The following is a 15,434-nucleotide window of genomic DNA, read 5'->3' as shown; positions in this document are numbered from 1 at the left end:
ATATCTTTATCAACTGATGAGTGTGTGCTGGCTGCATCAGACATTTGAACTGAAATCATCAGCTAGATTCCTGAAAATGTTAAGGCAAGTCTGAAATCTGTGCAATGCAAATACACAGCTGAGATCTCCATGCTTTTCTGAATTTGAGGACTACAAATAATCTCTGAATAGAAATCTGAGCAAGTATCCTATTCTGCATCCTACTGTTCGTCCACCTACGAATAGTTCAAAGGGAAGACAATCCACTGAGTATGTTTGAATCTTCCCAACTTTTGCTTTTTGTTTTTACTTCACAAAGAACAAGCATTGGCAAAGTCAATAGGTCGCGCCCATGTAAGAGATATAGCCTTTGCCAATGTGTTTTAGCCATGTTGTACACCAACGTGGCTGCTGTTCAGCATGGCTAAAAGTTAGTGGAGTATTGTAGATAGGGGTGGAGTATTGTAGATAGGGGTGGAGTATTGTAGACAGGGGTGGAGTATTGTAGACAGGGGTGGAGTATTGTAGACAGGGGTGGAGTATTGTAGACAGGGGTGGAGTATTGTAGACAGGGGTGGAGTATTGTAGACAGGGGTGGAGTATTGTAGACAGGGGTGGAGTATTGTAGACAGGGGTGGAGTATTGTAGACAGGGGTAGAGTAGAGTGGTGTGGGGTGTCGCAGAGTGGGGTGTCGCAGAGTGGGGTGTCGCAGAGTGGGGTGACGCAGAGTGGGGTGACGCAGAGTGGGGTGTCGCAGAGTGGGGTGTCGCAGAGTGGGGTGACGCAGAGTGGGGTGACGCAGAGTGGGGTGACGCAGAGTGGGGTGACGCAGAGTGGGGTGACGCAGAGTGGGGTGACGCAGAGTGGGGTGACGCAGAGTGGGGTGACGCAGAGTGGGGTGACGCAGAGTGGGGTGACGCAGAGTGGGGTGTCAGAGTGGGGTGTCAGAGTGGGGTGTCAGAGTGGGGTGTCAGAGTGGGGTGTCAGAGTGGGGTGTCAGAGTGGGGTGTCAGAGTGGGGTGTCAGAGTGGGGTGTCAGAGTGGGGTGTCAGAGTGGGGTGTCAGAGTGGGGTGTCAGAGTGGGGTGTCAGAGTGGGGTGTCAGAGTGGGGTGTCAGAGTGGGGTGTCAGAGTGGGGTGTCAGAGGGTGTCGCAGAGGAGGGTGTCGCAGAGGAGGGTGTCGCAGAGGAGGGTGTCGCAGAGGAGGGTGTCGCAGAGGAGGGTGTCGCAGAGGAGGGTGTCGCAGAGGAGGGTGTCGCAGAGGAGGGTGTCGCAGAGGAGGGTGTCGCAGAGGAGGGTGTCGCAGAGGAGGGTGTCGCAGAGGAGGGTGTCGCAGAGGAGGGTGTCGCAGAGGAGGGTGTCGCAGAGGAGGGTGTCGCAGAGGAGGGTGTCGCAGAGGAGGGTGTCGCAGAGGAGGGTGTCGCAGAGGAGGGTGTCGCAGAGGAGGGTGTCGCAGAGGAGGGTGTCGCAGAGGAGGGTGTCGCAGAGGAGGGTGTCGTAGAGGAGGGTGTCGTAGAGGAGGGTGTCGTAGAGGAGGGTGTCGTAGAGGAGGGTGTCGTAGAGGAGGGTGTCGTAGAGGAGGGTGTCGTGATGGAGTGAGGTATTGTGAGGCAGAGTGGTGTGGAGTGAAGTGGAGTGTCATCGACACGAGTGGAGGAGCGCAGTAGAGGGGAGGGCAAACAGTGGAGGGGCAAACAATGGAGTAAAATGTCAGAGTGGAGTGGCATAGATGGAGTTGGTAGAGTGGAGTAGAACAGAGCAGAGTGTCGAAGAATGATGTGTCATGGAGTGGAGTGGAGGGGGTGCAGAGTGTAGTAGAGTGTATTGCCATAAAGTAGAGTGTCAGAGTAGAGTGTTATAGAGTGGCATAGAATGGAGTGACTGGGTAGAGTCGTAAAGCGGAGCGCCATAGAATGGAGTGTCATAGAATGGAGTGCCATAGAGTGGAGTGTACTAGAGTGTTGTAAAGTGAAGTAGCATAAAGTGGAGTAGGGTGGAGTACATTAGAGTGTCATAGAGTAGTGTGTCAGAGCAGAGAGTCAGGGAGAGGTGTAAAGGGGAGTAGAGCGGTTTAGAGTGGATTAGAGAGTAGTAGAGTGGTATGGAGAGGCGTATAGTGTCATGGAGGGTGTAGAGCGGCATACACTGGAGGAGACCTTCATAGACTGGAGTGGTGGAGTATGCATGGTGTGGTAGTGCACTGTCGGACAAGCTATTGCATTGTCGGACAAGCTACTTATCTTCAGTAATGCCTTATCTGGTAGAGACATGATCTAGCCGCAGATATCTTACCTTCGAATTTCCCAGGCGTCAGATTGAATCCAGAAGATCTTCCTTAGAGCAGTACCCCTGCGTGCCGGTAGGTGGTGTCAGTAGGTTCCATGTGACATTGTCAGCAGCGCTGGAAGTGACGTCAGCATCACTCATATAGGCGCCACCACAACACGCTGACGTCAGTTTCTTTTTAAGACTTTCCATGCCAGAAATGCGGAACCATGAAGAGTACTGACATTGGTATATTTTTAAGAAACTAGGACCCTGAAAAAGAACAACCCTGACCCCGGAAGCTTGTCCGCAAGAGGATAGGTGAGTCGATAAGGAGTCTGCGGCTTTATCATGTCTCTACCAGATAAGGCGTTTGTTACCGAAGGCAAGTAACTTGCCCATCTGATACAGACATCTAGCCGCAGATCCCTTACCTCTTAACAGATACCTAGGCAATACCATCCCCGGAGGAGGGACTGCGGACAATTTTTATATTAAGATGTCCTGCAGGACTGAGCGGCCAAAAAGGCCGCCCCTGCTGACCTGGCTGTCTAGGCAGTAATGTTTGGTAAACGTGTGTAGGGATGCCCACGCTGCCACCTGACAGATGTCAAGGACTGGGACTCCATGTTGCAGCACAGTGGTAGCAGCCTTAGTTCTGGTGGAATGAGCCCTTAACCAGTCAGGAGGCTGCTTCTTTGCCAGAGAATGCAAATCTTGATGCAAAGAACGACGCATCGTGAGATAGTCCTCTTCTGCACCGCCTGACCTTCCTTCGGTCCAACGTATCCTATAGAGAGTTGGTTGTGTACCCCGAACTCTTTTGTGCGGTCAAGGTAGAATGACAATGCTCTATTTGTGTCCAGACGGTGGAGTTGCTCCTCTTCTTTAGAGGGATGCAAGGAGCGTAGAAAGGGAGCAAGGTGACAGATTTTCAGAAGAAAAGAGGCCCTAATGCGATGCAACAATTCGTCATGGAATATCATCAGAGAGAGGGGCTTGGAGGATAAAGCTTGCAGCACACTCACCCTCCTAGCAAATGTAATTATCACTAAGAAGGCTGTTTGTTTCTAGGTACGGCCCTCCTGGTGTCCAAACGTGATATTGTCGCTCGATGGGCATCTTCTGGTCCACCAACTATTTTGTTATGGTGCCGGGGAGTAGATTGGTGTGCACAGCAAGAGAAACCTGTCTACAAGGCATAGAGCTGCCCCGACAAACATGGTCGAGACTGGAGGGAGTTGTTGGGCCAATTCGCTTAAGATCATGCCTGCCATTGGGACTTGGATGCTGATTTGAGTAAATATATATATTGTGATTTCTGGTTTTCGCTGCTTTGATCAAACGCTATATCCTTTTCTATAACAAGCTATTAACGTGTCACTTTGATGTAATTTTTCATCTTCTTGGGTTACAAAACAATAAAATGTGTATAGCAAAAAAAAATAAGGAAGTTTTGATGGTGAGCAGCCAGAGGAGACAATTATGAAGGCTTCAAAAGAAGCGCATATGAGGAAAGTGAGTACCAAATTAAGGTCCCACTGAGACATAATGAAATGGCAGGTGTGAACATATGTAAAAAGCCTTTCAGGAATCTATGTATAATGGGTGATTTAAATAAGGAGGTTTGTTCTGGCAGCCTCAGAAAGCAGACAAAGCTGAAAGATACCTTTTCAAGGTGCCCAAAAGCACAGCCTGCTTTGAAAGGGTCAAAATAAAAAGCAAAATATCAGAAAGGGAAGCAGAAAGAGGGTCAATAGACTTCTCTGTAGAATATATTACAAATTTCTTTCACCGGCAGGTGTATACCGTCTTAGTGGAGGGATGTCTCGCTGCCAGAACAACATTACAGACTTCAGGAGGTAGGTCAAAAACGATCAACTGCCAACGTTCACTCTCCACGCAAGAAGATGCACAGTTGAAAGGTTTGAGTGGAGGACCCTCCCATGTTACTGAAAACAGAAGACCCTCCTGAAGGGGCAGCCTTATAGGAGGATGGGTGGTCACGTGCAAAAGCTCGGGATACCAGACTCAACATGCCCAGTTCGGAGCCACAAGGATAGCTTGGGCACAGTCATTCCTGATCTTTATGAGACCTCTGGGCAGAAGTGGTATGAGCGGAAAGGCGTACAGGAGGCCTGAGCTCCACTCAAGACAAAAATTGTCTCAGAGGAAGAGCCGCTTTGGAAATTCCAGTGCACAAAACTGCTGACATTGCATGTTCTCTGCAGAGGCAAAGTGATCTATTAAAGGCTTTCCCCACTAGCTGAAAGAGACCCTGCGCCACCTCCAGATGGAGACACCATTCGTGATACGCTAAGCATTGATGGCTGAGTTTGTCTGCCCTGGCGTTCAGGGAATCTGCCAAGTGTTGAACCACCAAGGATATGCCCTGCTGATCCAGCCATGTCCAGAGAGGGAGGGCCTCTTGACAAAGAGCCCATGACCCAAATCCGCCCTGTTTGTTGCAGTACCACATGGCGGTAGTGTTGGCTGGGAGCACTTGAACTAGCTTTCCTTTGATGGAGGGTAGAAAGGCTTTCAATGCCAATCTGATCGCTCAGAATTCTAGCATTTTGATGTGGGGCCCAGATTCCGCAGAAGACCAGAGTGCTGTGATCTCCACCTCTCCCATATGACAGTCCCATCCCAGAAGTGACGCACCTATCAGTACTGTGAGATCTGGTTGGGGAAGGGAAAGGGTCTGCCCCTGCCCCAATTGCGGTCCATCAGCCACTACTGCTCGTCTTGTGCAGTTCCCTGCGAGATCTGGGCCTATCAGAGAGAATCCTTTGAAGCTGCGCCCACTGGCTCTTCACGTCCTACTACAGAGTCTGCATATGTCACCTAGTATGTGCCACTAGCAGGATGCAGGAGGTCATGAGGACCAGCACCCTCAAAGTAATTCTCACTGAAATCCAGGCTAGAGGCTGAACCATCAGTATCATAGCCTGAATATCTTGGACTCCCTTCAGGAGGATAAGCCCAAAACTGCACTGTGTCCAAATCGGCTCTAATGAAAGGGAGCGTTTGAGAGGGAGTCAATGTGATTTTGGCACTATGGTAGTGAATCCCAGCGAATGTAGGATGTTTGCCGTAGTCTGGAGGTGGGAGACGACAGACTGGTGAGAGCCCGCTTTCAGTAGTCAGGAGTTGAGAAAGGGGAAGACTGGCATCCCTGATTTGCGCAGATGAGCTGCGACCCCCACCATCACTTTTGTAAACACCTGAGGGGCACTGCTAAGACCAAAAGGGGGCGCGGTGAACTGAAAATGCTCATGGCCTACTATAAACTGCAGGTAGCGCCGATGGGCAGGCAGAACGGGAATGTGAAAATATGCGTCCTGCAAGTCCAACACTACCAACAAGTCTCCAGGGTCCAAGGCAGACAAGATCTGAGCTAATGTGAGTATTTTGAATTTTTCCTTTTTGAGGAAGTAGTTGAGGGCTCATAAGTCTAGGATACGACGAAGGCCCTTGTCCTTTTTTTGGAACCAGAAAATAGCGGGAATAACAACCACCGCCTACTTCTGGCGTCGGAATCCTCTCTATGCCTCCCTTGTCCAAGAGTCATGACTTCTTCCAGGAGAAAAATCAAATGATCCTCAGTCAGCCGGCCGTAGGATGGAGTCATGGAGGGAAGGCTGGTCTTGAAGGGGAGGGGTAGCCATTTCGGACTATATGGATAACCCACCTGTCCTATGTGAGGTCTGCCAGTGGGGTAGATGGCTGATCCAGCCACCAACTGGACCACCATGGTCTGGATAGCCGAGACTAGGAGGATTACGAGGCTGAAACTGCCGGGGGTGGTGGTCTGATCAAACCTTTGGCCGCCCGACCCACGTGATTGGAACGAACAACCTCCGCAGCGGTTGCTGAACTGCGCCGCTCGGTGCCTGGGATATGGTTGGCGCGGCTGAAGCCCCTATGATAGCCACGAAAGAAGTGAAAGGCAAACTGGGCACGTGCGTCCACTGAGAGGCCCAAGGACTTAGACTTTGTCTGTGAGTCCTTAAAGCGCTCCAGCGCTGTGTCTGCCTTGTTCCAAGGAGATGGATGCCATCAAAGGGCAATTCCATGAGCAAGACTTGGACGTCAACCTGAAAGCCAGATGTTCTCAGCCAGGTGTAGCGTCTGACAGCCATTGTTGATGAAATCACTGTGCCTAACTAGTACCACATTGAATGGCGAACTTGGCTGCATCTCTCCCATCTAACACTGCTTGGGAAAGGATGGCCTAGGCCTCCTCTGAAACATGTGGAAGCACTTGCCCAACAATTTCCCACAGAGTGTGGGACTAACGTGGACTAACGTCCTAATAAGCTTGCAGTGTTCATAGACCGAAATGCAAGATTGGCGGAAGAAAAAACTGTCATGCCCCAACTATTCAGCCTCTTGGATTCCCTATCCGAGGGAACGGAAACGAATGCGCCATGGGAACATAGATGCAGGGACTACCAAGCTCTCTGGGGTAGAGTGGGTAGTGAGGAAATTTGGGTCGCCCAGAGCAGCGCGGTTGTGGCAAGCAATTGCCCAGAGACCCTGTGCTGAACTTGGACCAGGTTCCAGGAGGATGTTCATGAGAGTTTCAATAAAGGGAAGCAGCAACTCCAAGGAAGAAACTTCTGATTGTTGCACCTGTGTCAAGATGTTGATCTTGAGCGCCATAGAAGGAAGCTGAAAGCCAAGGACATCAGCTGCCCTTTCCACCATCATAGCATAAGTTGCTTCCTCCCCCGTAGCCATTGTTGGGGGAGAAAGCATGCCAATATTGGGAAAAGTATTCAGTCCACTGGCCTCACCCAATTCCTCATACCAGTCCATTTCCTCATCAGGATGGTCTTCTAAAGGGTCCAGGCTCTGGGTAGTTGGGGATCAGAATGGGGCTGAAATCGCTGGTGGGAGCAGACGGCATCTGGAGCATCAGCGCCAGGCACCAGGAAAGGTGGCAATGGCGCTACCAGCGCCTATCCGGATCCATTCCTGGATCCATAGAAGGCTATCAATGCCGGAGCCACTGGAGCGGAACCAAATAGGTCCCTCTCCAACCCCATGGGGCCCGAAGGTATGCCGGTGAGGTTAGGCCACCTAAAAATGAGGCGCATGGCCTCATAAAAGTCTCTAAGTTGGGTAGGGAGCATTACGGTTCCCAGGGAGGTGCGGAGCCGACCCAGGTGCAGATGCCACTGAACGAGGCCTTGAATGCTGAGGCTCCTCTGTCTTGTTGGCCGATCGAATGGAAGAAGTCAAACCACTCTTCGATTTCTTGTGTTTTTTGGTGCCTCTTACCTGAATTTCCCGATGATTTCGAATAGGAAGAAGAGGGCTTGGGACTCCTGGAGCAGTGCCTGGCCCTTCCTCTTGACTGGGACCGTGACGTACAAGGAGTTGGGTGACGCCGTGTCGCCAGCCAGGACGGTTTAGGGACTGCTCCCTCAAAAGAATTCTGAGCCAGGGTTCAGCAATCGGACCACAACTTCAAGTCTTGGTCACACTCAAGACACCAAAGACACACCAAATGCGATCCCATCACTGACATGGCCCAATGACAGGCGCCTCACTGCCTGAACCATGAAGTCTTTCTAGACATGGTACCTACACACCAAAAGGGAGACGAGAAAAAGTAAAAAAAATCCTGTCAACGTGACATAGGGTAACTCTCTTCATGGATCACTAATGCAGAAAGAAAAGAACGGATGTCAGCGTGTCTAAGTGGCACCTATATAGGAGAGTAAGGGTAGGGGACCAGCAAATGAATACAGTATATGTGTATGGTACTTCTACTATGTGAAGCAAATCAAAAAGGTAGCAGAGTGCTCCATAGGATCAAAGACATGCATGAAGTCAACGAGTGATGGGAGAGGAGAAGGTTTGTTGCTTATTAATGCATTGTGATCCAGAGATCTTTAAAGAGGTGCATCTTCAAATGTTTCCCAAACAACCTTCCTTCCGGATCTAAAAGTAAAAGGTTGTGTTTTATTTCACAATTTATTATTGATTTTGGTATTTTGTCTTAAAAGAACTCTGAAATGCTGGTGTCATGTGCTATATAAAATATTGGCCTTTCAATATTTGTAAAGATAGGCATACGTGGTGCTACACATCTGCTGAGTGTGCTCAAAAGTAGCAGTCTGCTACTCATCACAAACTAACATGAAGAGCAATCCTTCTTATGCAGGCTTTGTGGATGATCCTAGGCACCATACTAAATGAGGAAGTACCCAACCTATGTGTACTACACCAGAAATGTTTATAGAAATGCAAAATCAGTGGCACCGATTGCAATCCAGATCTGCAATTCACAACTCAAACAGAAGCAATATAACAGAGTTTGTGAGATCCGTTAGGTTTCCCAAGTCCCCACAGAGTTAACGAGCATTGAGGACACAAAATTGGTATAAAATAAACGTATTCAAGAAAATCAACATGGGAGAGTAAGAAGCAGGAAAAGCGGGTTCACTCAGCTTCCTTTGGCAATTCGTATTACATCAAGGGGGTTGGATTCACACCATTCTCGGAGCCATAGTCTCTTTTAAAAATTGTATTGAGACCCTCAACAGCTTTTTTCCATCAGCGGTATGTTCTCGACATTTAAGTACTAGTAGCCGATAGCTTCATCATAGGTTCTTACCTCCACCAGTCTCTCGGTGTGCAGACATGGTGTGATCTCTGAGAAAGTGCAGTGAAGAAAAATTAACTCCTGCCTCAAGGGTGTACTATTTATTAAAACTGAGGCAGGGTAAGGTTAAAAACATAAAGATGTGCTGGGGATGAGTTATCTATCCTCCACATCTATGTATGTGGTAAAAATGGTCAACATGTTTGCCTACGGCAGATTGTTTGAAAGGAAATGCTCTAAAACAAGCAGAGACAATAGCAATTCTCGAAATAGAACAAGTCCAAAAACCTTCAAGGATAGGTTTGCCTGCCAATTTCAAGCAGTATTTCACTATGATGGACAACAATCACCAGACGACATTTAAATTGCTAAAATGGCTTAGGTTCAATGGCCATATAATACAAGCTGTCATCTACTTTGAAGGGCTTTGGATGTTGTGACTAAACACACAACTGGGACTGTAAGAATTTGGATTATTATTTGAGGTGGGCGAACATCTATCTGAAGAAATAATCACAACCCTTGTCAAGATGAACTCTCAAAGCCACTAAATTAACCGAAGCTCAGCCCCCCGGTAGATTTGACACAGGCAGACAGACTTAACTAAGGGCAATATGTAAAGTATGTATGCAGTAGCAAAACAGTAGTAAAGTCAAAATGTAAAACAAAGAAAATCCCAAACCGAATAAAAAAAACAACTAAATAGTTAAAATGTAATTACTAAAATGATCTCAAAAATCCAATTAGAGGAACCAGAGATATTAATTGTTTTAAGTTTTAAGTACGAACAGCACCAAGAAGCCAATGATAGTCAATGGTTGCTGTAAACCAGGACCTAGGTGCAAATTGGACCTAGGTGCAATTTGAGGCTGGCCGCAGTGGAGCGCTAGTCTTGACACGTCAATCAGGTTCATTCTGGTCAAAGATTTTACCTCCTGACTTCGGGCCCGATTTCGATGTCCGACGGACCTGAGTTCGTCCGACATTGATTGGCTACTGGGACCGACCGACCTCCTGTCGGCGGTCCCGACCCATCAATTAAGATGCAACCGAACACTGTTGGGTCGCAGTCCTATTCTTCACAATGGGAGCATGCATTCCGACCGGAATGCTTCCTCTCATTGTAAAGAGAAGAGGTGCAGTTCATCCCTGCACCCCATGGCTGGCACCTTGAGGTGCCTGCCACAGCATGCAGGGATCAACAGGGGGCATCATAGGTGCCTCCTTGGTCGCTACCTGGAGGCCTTGCAACCATGGGCGCCTTGCTGGGGACCCCCAAATACAACTTCCAACAGCCTTTCTGTGTTGGAAAGGCCAGCACAAAAAGGCTGTTGGAATCTGACATTGTAATCCCTCAGGTGGAAATAGCCCCCCTAGGGATTACAGGAGGCTTTCAAATGGCAGACAGGCTCTATGAGCCCATCGGAAGCCATTCGGAAAACCAGTTTGGATTAATTTCTGACTGACTCCATCCAAATGGGTTGGTCGGAAATGAATCCAAACTGCTGATTAGGATGCCGTAGGAACGGTTCCAACCTAGGGTCAGAGCCATATCCTACTGCATCATAATTGGCTCCTGAGTCCTTTAAGTCCCAATCCACAACAGGAGTGCACTTCTAAATCCCCCAGGACCGCAGGGTTGCACAAAGGGACTCACAGGGTATCAGGCAGAGGCCAACAGCAGGGTCCAGTTGTCATCGGTCAGGTGGGTACTTGCAGGAAAAAGCCTCTTGTAAGCTTGTTGTGCTCCTGTAGCTGTAAAAGGAGATCAGCCTTCTGCCTCTTGAAGCCCACTTCTTGGTCCTAGGTACAAGAAGTAGCAGGGTTTGTCCTTCAGGACTCCTCTCAGATTACAGGCAGCAGGTCCAATCCTCCTCTGTTCTTTCTCAGGTCCAGTAGTATTCCTTTACATACCGCTCTGTGGGCTATAAGGCCTACATAGGGTGACTCACTAATATTCATTAGACAGGTTTTGACCAGTCAAAAATGTTATTTTGACAGGTTGAATTGCAATGTTTACAGAGTTCCAATCATGCCACAATGGTAGGGCTGAACCCATGTTTGCTCTGACACTGTAGTGGAAGTTGAACAGGTGCTGCAGCCCACTAATGGCATTTAACTTCCAGGATCTGGGTACATTTTGTACCATATACTAGGAACTTGTAAGCAAGTTAAATATACCAATTAGGAGTGTGACAATATCAACCATGTTAAAAAAAAGGAGCACTAAGGCAGCCAATAAAAAATATAGGGTCCAGCAATAGTTGAAAAATATCTGGGGTCACAATGCACAAAATGTGGATTATCTACAGGGATGTGGCTTATGAAGGTGCCCCTCCTCTTTGAATGAGTGAGGGGGTAGAAAGAGCAATGGCAGAGAAATTGCTTGAAAGAAATGGAACTCTGTCGTAAACTTGCGAAGGCAAGTGAACTTGAACTTAAGATCAACTTTGCCTTTGGACAATATGGTTAAGTGAGGAGAGGCCTTGGGGGTTGAAACATTCTAACTATGACTAGCAAATACAATGGAGAGAAGGAAAGTAGTTTTCCAGTGAATAAACTTCAGGTGACACAAATGCATAGACTGATGGACAAGAAACTTTAGTCTGGGGAAACACACATCAAAACGTGATAGACTGCTGATACTTTAAAAATACCCCTACCAGGTGAGAAAAAGAAAAATAATATAACCTTTAGTATCCCTTAAGTGTACCAATGTTCAGCCCCTTTTTTGCCATCGACACAGCAACTTTGCAGGGAGTCCAACTATTTATCATGACACCAGGAAGGAAATGTAGTCTATCTGCAGGAATATACAGCCTTGTAGATGGCTGCCTAGAGGAAAAGAGCAGGAAAGTCATAATCATAAGACGTTCAAGTGCCCTGCATGTCAGTGTAAAGTGTGAGGTGCATGAAGAATGTGACAATAGGTGTGCAAGAGCTGGTCCTTGCAAAACAGAAAGCACCAAGGAATGGACCAATTGAGGTGCATGTAGTAGACCAAGGCTGTCTGGCCAGTAAGGTGCTATTAAAATGATCCAAGCTCTGTGAAGTCTGATTGACGTGTCAAAGGAGAAGGTCTTTGGTAAAACCTTAGTGGAGACCGTACATCCACGGCAAACTGAGAGCATTCTATTTGTGAACCCAGGAGAGAATACATTTGAGAACAGTGTAGATAACAGTATTTTAGGAATTCATCACAAATAGATTGAACTCTGTTGAGCCCCACATGCTGAATAACTTCTGTATTACATCTTGCACTAACTCCTGCTTGTGGTTTGCACAGAGAGGCAGGACTGAACTGCCCATACTGGGCACCTGGTGTTTTCCTCGTGAGCTGGGATGGTGAGGACTGGTTATAATGCTGGTGGGAGCTGGGCATGCTGCGTTTCGTGCCTGCAGCACTTTGGAGCTTTACAAACAATGCAAAACAAATGGTTTTAAAGCATGCCAGTCACAACATGCTTGCTTCAAAGCCATTTGATTTTGCATATGGTTGGTTCATGTCTCCTCCACAGTCACAACGAGTAGTGCGAACCTTCAGGTGGAAGTGGGGTCAGGTGTCTGCTGTTACGTAGCGTAGAGAGTAAGGTACATATAAGTGAAAGACTCAAAACAGTGAATTTCTGTATTACGTCCCAGCTGCAATGCATTTCAGTTTATTATATTAAATTATACCATTGCATTGAATGACAACTGTTAGAAGAGATTCTAATCATGAACTCAGAAATATTCATGCCCATACCACCACTGCCTTGATGACGATATTGTTAATAAACCAAGAGGAAACTCATCTGTCTTTTCTTCTATATACATGACCTAATTTGTTACAACACATTGAGTAATAGTATAGTCTTATTTCTGTGCAGCACACATCCTGAACTGATGTAGCTTAAGTTGCTCCCATGTGATGGTGAAGGAAAAGGAGGCACTGTGAAAAGGGAGTAGCCTAGGATAACACAATGTGGTCAAGTGGAAGCTGGGAATGATGCAAGGTTTCCTGGATCACTAGGTAATGTTGCCACTACATGGTTATCTCTTTCTTTCTACCATTTTAAACCAAAGCTAAATGCTTTGTGTTTAATTACTTGAGGTGTTCAGTGTACTTCATTAAATACTTGTTTCACAAGCACTGGTATTGGTAGCATTTGGAGAGGGTTATATTATTCAGAAGCTCAAATGAAAACCAAAGCACCCACTTTTGGTCAGTGTATTGAGACCATTTGCTCCATGTAGCTAAAAGTCTTTATTCTTTGTCATCCATTCTTATATTAGTTCCTCCACCCATTCAACTATTTATTCATTCTTTGAGCCATGCAACTGTGTCTGCAATCTCCAACTACTGTGTTGCTGACAGATAGAAGACCAGGTTCAACAAAGTCTACGTAGGTTCCATAAGACATGAAGAAGATAGCGTTTGAAGAGCGACGTGACTCAGCTTGAAGGGCACAGGCGCTTTTTTAGGGCCCAGATACGCAGGCAGGAGCCACCTCAGGAGGACTAAGCATTGGGCGCCATGACAGCTTTAGAAGACACATCATAAAGATTACCTTGGCACAGATTGAGAGCATCTCCTTCTTCAAAGCCTCAAACTTCTAAAGGGAAGAACTTGCCACAGCGAAATACATTTTTGACAGTGGGTCCAGAAGTGGAATGTGATCCGATAGATATAGTCATTCGCCAGTAGGAAGTTATAGTTAGGACCATGTTTCTAAAAAGCAATTTTTGACTTGCCTATATCTCTGGCATCATTTGTCGAATCTTCACGACATTTTCCCAAGAGAGTGTCATAGTGAGTCTTGTTGTGCATGGAAAGTTTCGGGGTGATCCGTCACGCAGGGGCCAAAAAAAAAAAGGGGGGGGGGGTCATAAAAGTGCTTTTCCTATGTTAGTTCCCATAAACTCTTTAGACACGGCTGCAGCCCGAACCGCTGGATGGAATTACACCAAATTTGACAGAAAGCTGGCTTTTAGTCCGCAGATTGTGCTTTTTGGTGTATATCTGTTTGGAAGTTGTTGAGAAATTTAAAGAAATCCAAATTTGTTTATATGCGATCACAGATAATCGCGACAAATTGTGAATGTGCGTGCCAAAAGAAATGCTGTGATTGGCTGGACGCAAGCTGAGGAGAGAGTTGTGGCTGCCATTTTAGTTCATTGGGACAGTCCCAGGACAGAAATGAAACGTCAGAACAAGACATAAGGGGTCAAGTTGGATGCGTCCTGAACCAATGGGAGGAATATAAAGATCTGTCAGGGACTCCACCTGTGTACAATATGTTGCTAAACACGTGTTCTATTTCACGCGCGATATTCACAAATTTGTTGTGACTGATAGTGTGGAGTTTGTAAATAGTGTCGAAAAAAAATATACAGAGACCCACTCAGACAATGTTGCACCCACTCACACACCAACTCAATGCCTCATGCACACACTTACAGACCCACTGATATACTTAGGAACCCACTCACAGACTCACGCAGGAATTCATCCACCCACTCACAGACTCATGCACCTAATCACAGACCCGTTCAGAGAATTTTAGAACCACTTGCAGATCCACTCAGAGACTCATGAACCCACTCACACACCCTCTCAGACACTCACGCACCCACTCACAGACCCACTCAGACTCATGCATGCTCAAACTACTCAGACACTCATACAACCACTCACAGACTCACTCAGAGATCCACATACTCACTCATAGACCCACTCTGACAGGGACACACACATTAAGACACACTCAGATACTTGTCAACCTCCTCACACACCCACTCAGAAACTCAGGCAGGTTCTCACAAACAATTCGCATATGGGCCGGCACTGTTTGCCGAATTTCATAAAATACGTTGATTAGAGCATGGGCAGGCGGGACACTGAACAACAGGCTCCATTTCCGCGTTGCAGGACTGTGTCAATATGTGGATAATGGCACGGGTTGTCTAATACCAAGCACGATCGATAATGTTGTGTGTTTGGCCTTTGCGCATGTGCACAGCTATGCGTTAGCCAAACACGCCTTATGCGCATGCACGGTGCTGTATGACGCGTCTGCGTGACCGCGCATGCGCGACTGCACTTACGGAGTGTCACTCCAAGGTGCATCCACATTAATGACTACGCATGCGTCGCGTATAGTGGCAGTGGGCTACACATGCGCGGAGGCTTCATTGACTGCGCATGCGTCGCGTATAGTGTCGGTGAGCCACACATGCGCGACGGATTATTCGTTAGCACAGCTGAGCCTAATTAGACACTCAATTGGACACTCAACTGGAGTATAAAGGCGCGCTCAACCTGCCCGTCGGTGCCTCCCCTTCGGCTCGAGTTCCCGCCGTGAGGTACCGACGGACAGGTAAGACAGGAGCAGGGTGCCTTTGCTGAGTCCTGGCTAGGTGGTTAGACCACTGGGGTGTTGGTTGGTTGGCTGGTTGCATACAGTCAGCTTGGGAATCTAAGGGCAGATGGGAATAAGGGGAACCCCCTTTTTCTATGTTTGCTAACCATTAAGTTCACCCATTTGGCCATTACAGTTAACAACAGAATTATTGATCAATGCTACTATTA

At 47.4% G+C, this 15,434-nt stretch overlaps 1 protein-coding gene across 5 annotated transcripts in view; it reads right to left on the bottom strand.

Annotated features, from left to right (window-relative positions):
* Positions 1 to 15,434, bottom strand: part of RALGAPA2 (Ral GTPase activating protein catalytic subunit alpha 2) — a 1,907,250-nt gene that overhangs the window by 687,653 nt on the left and 1,204,163 nt on the right. The window lies entirely within an intron of this gene.

The sequence above is a fragment of the Lissotriton helveticus genome, chromosome 6, assembly GCF_964261635.1.
Source record: "Lissotriton helveticus chromosome 6, aLisHel1.1, whole genome shotgun sequence".
Taxonomy (NCBI): domain Eukaryota; kingdom Metazoa; phylum Chordata; class Amphibia; order Caudata; family Salamandridae; genus Lissotriton; species Lissotriton helveticus.
This window is presented reverse-complemented; position numbering and strand designations above follow the sequence as displayed.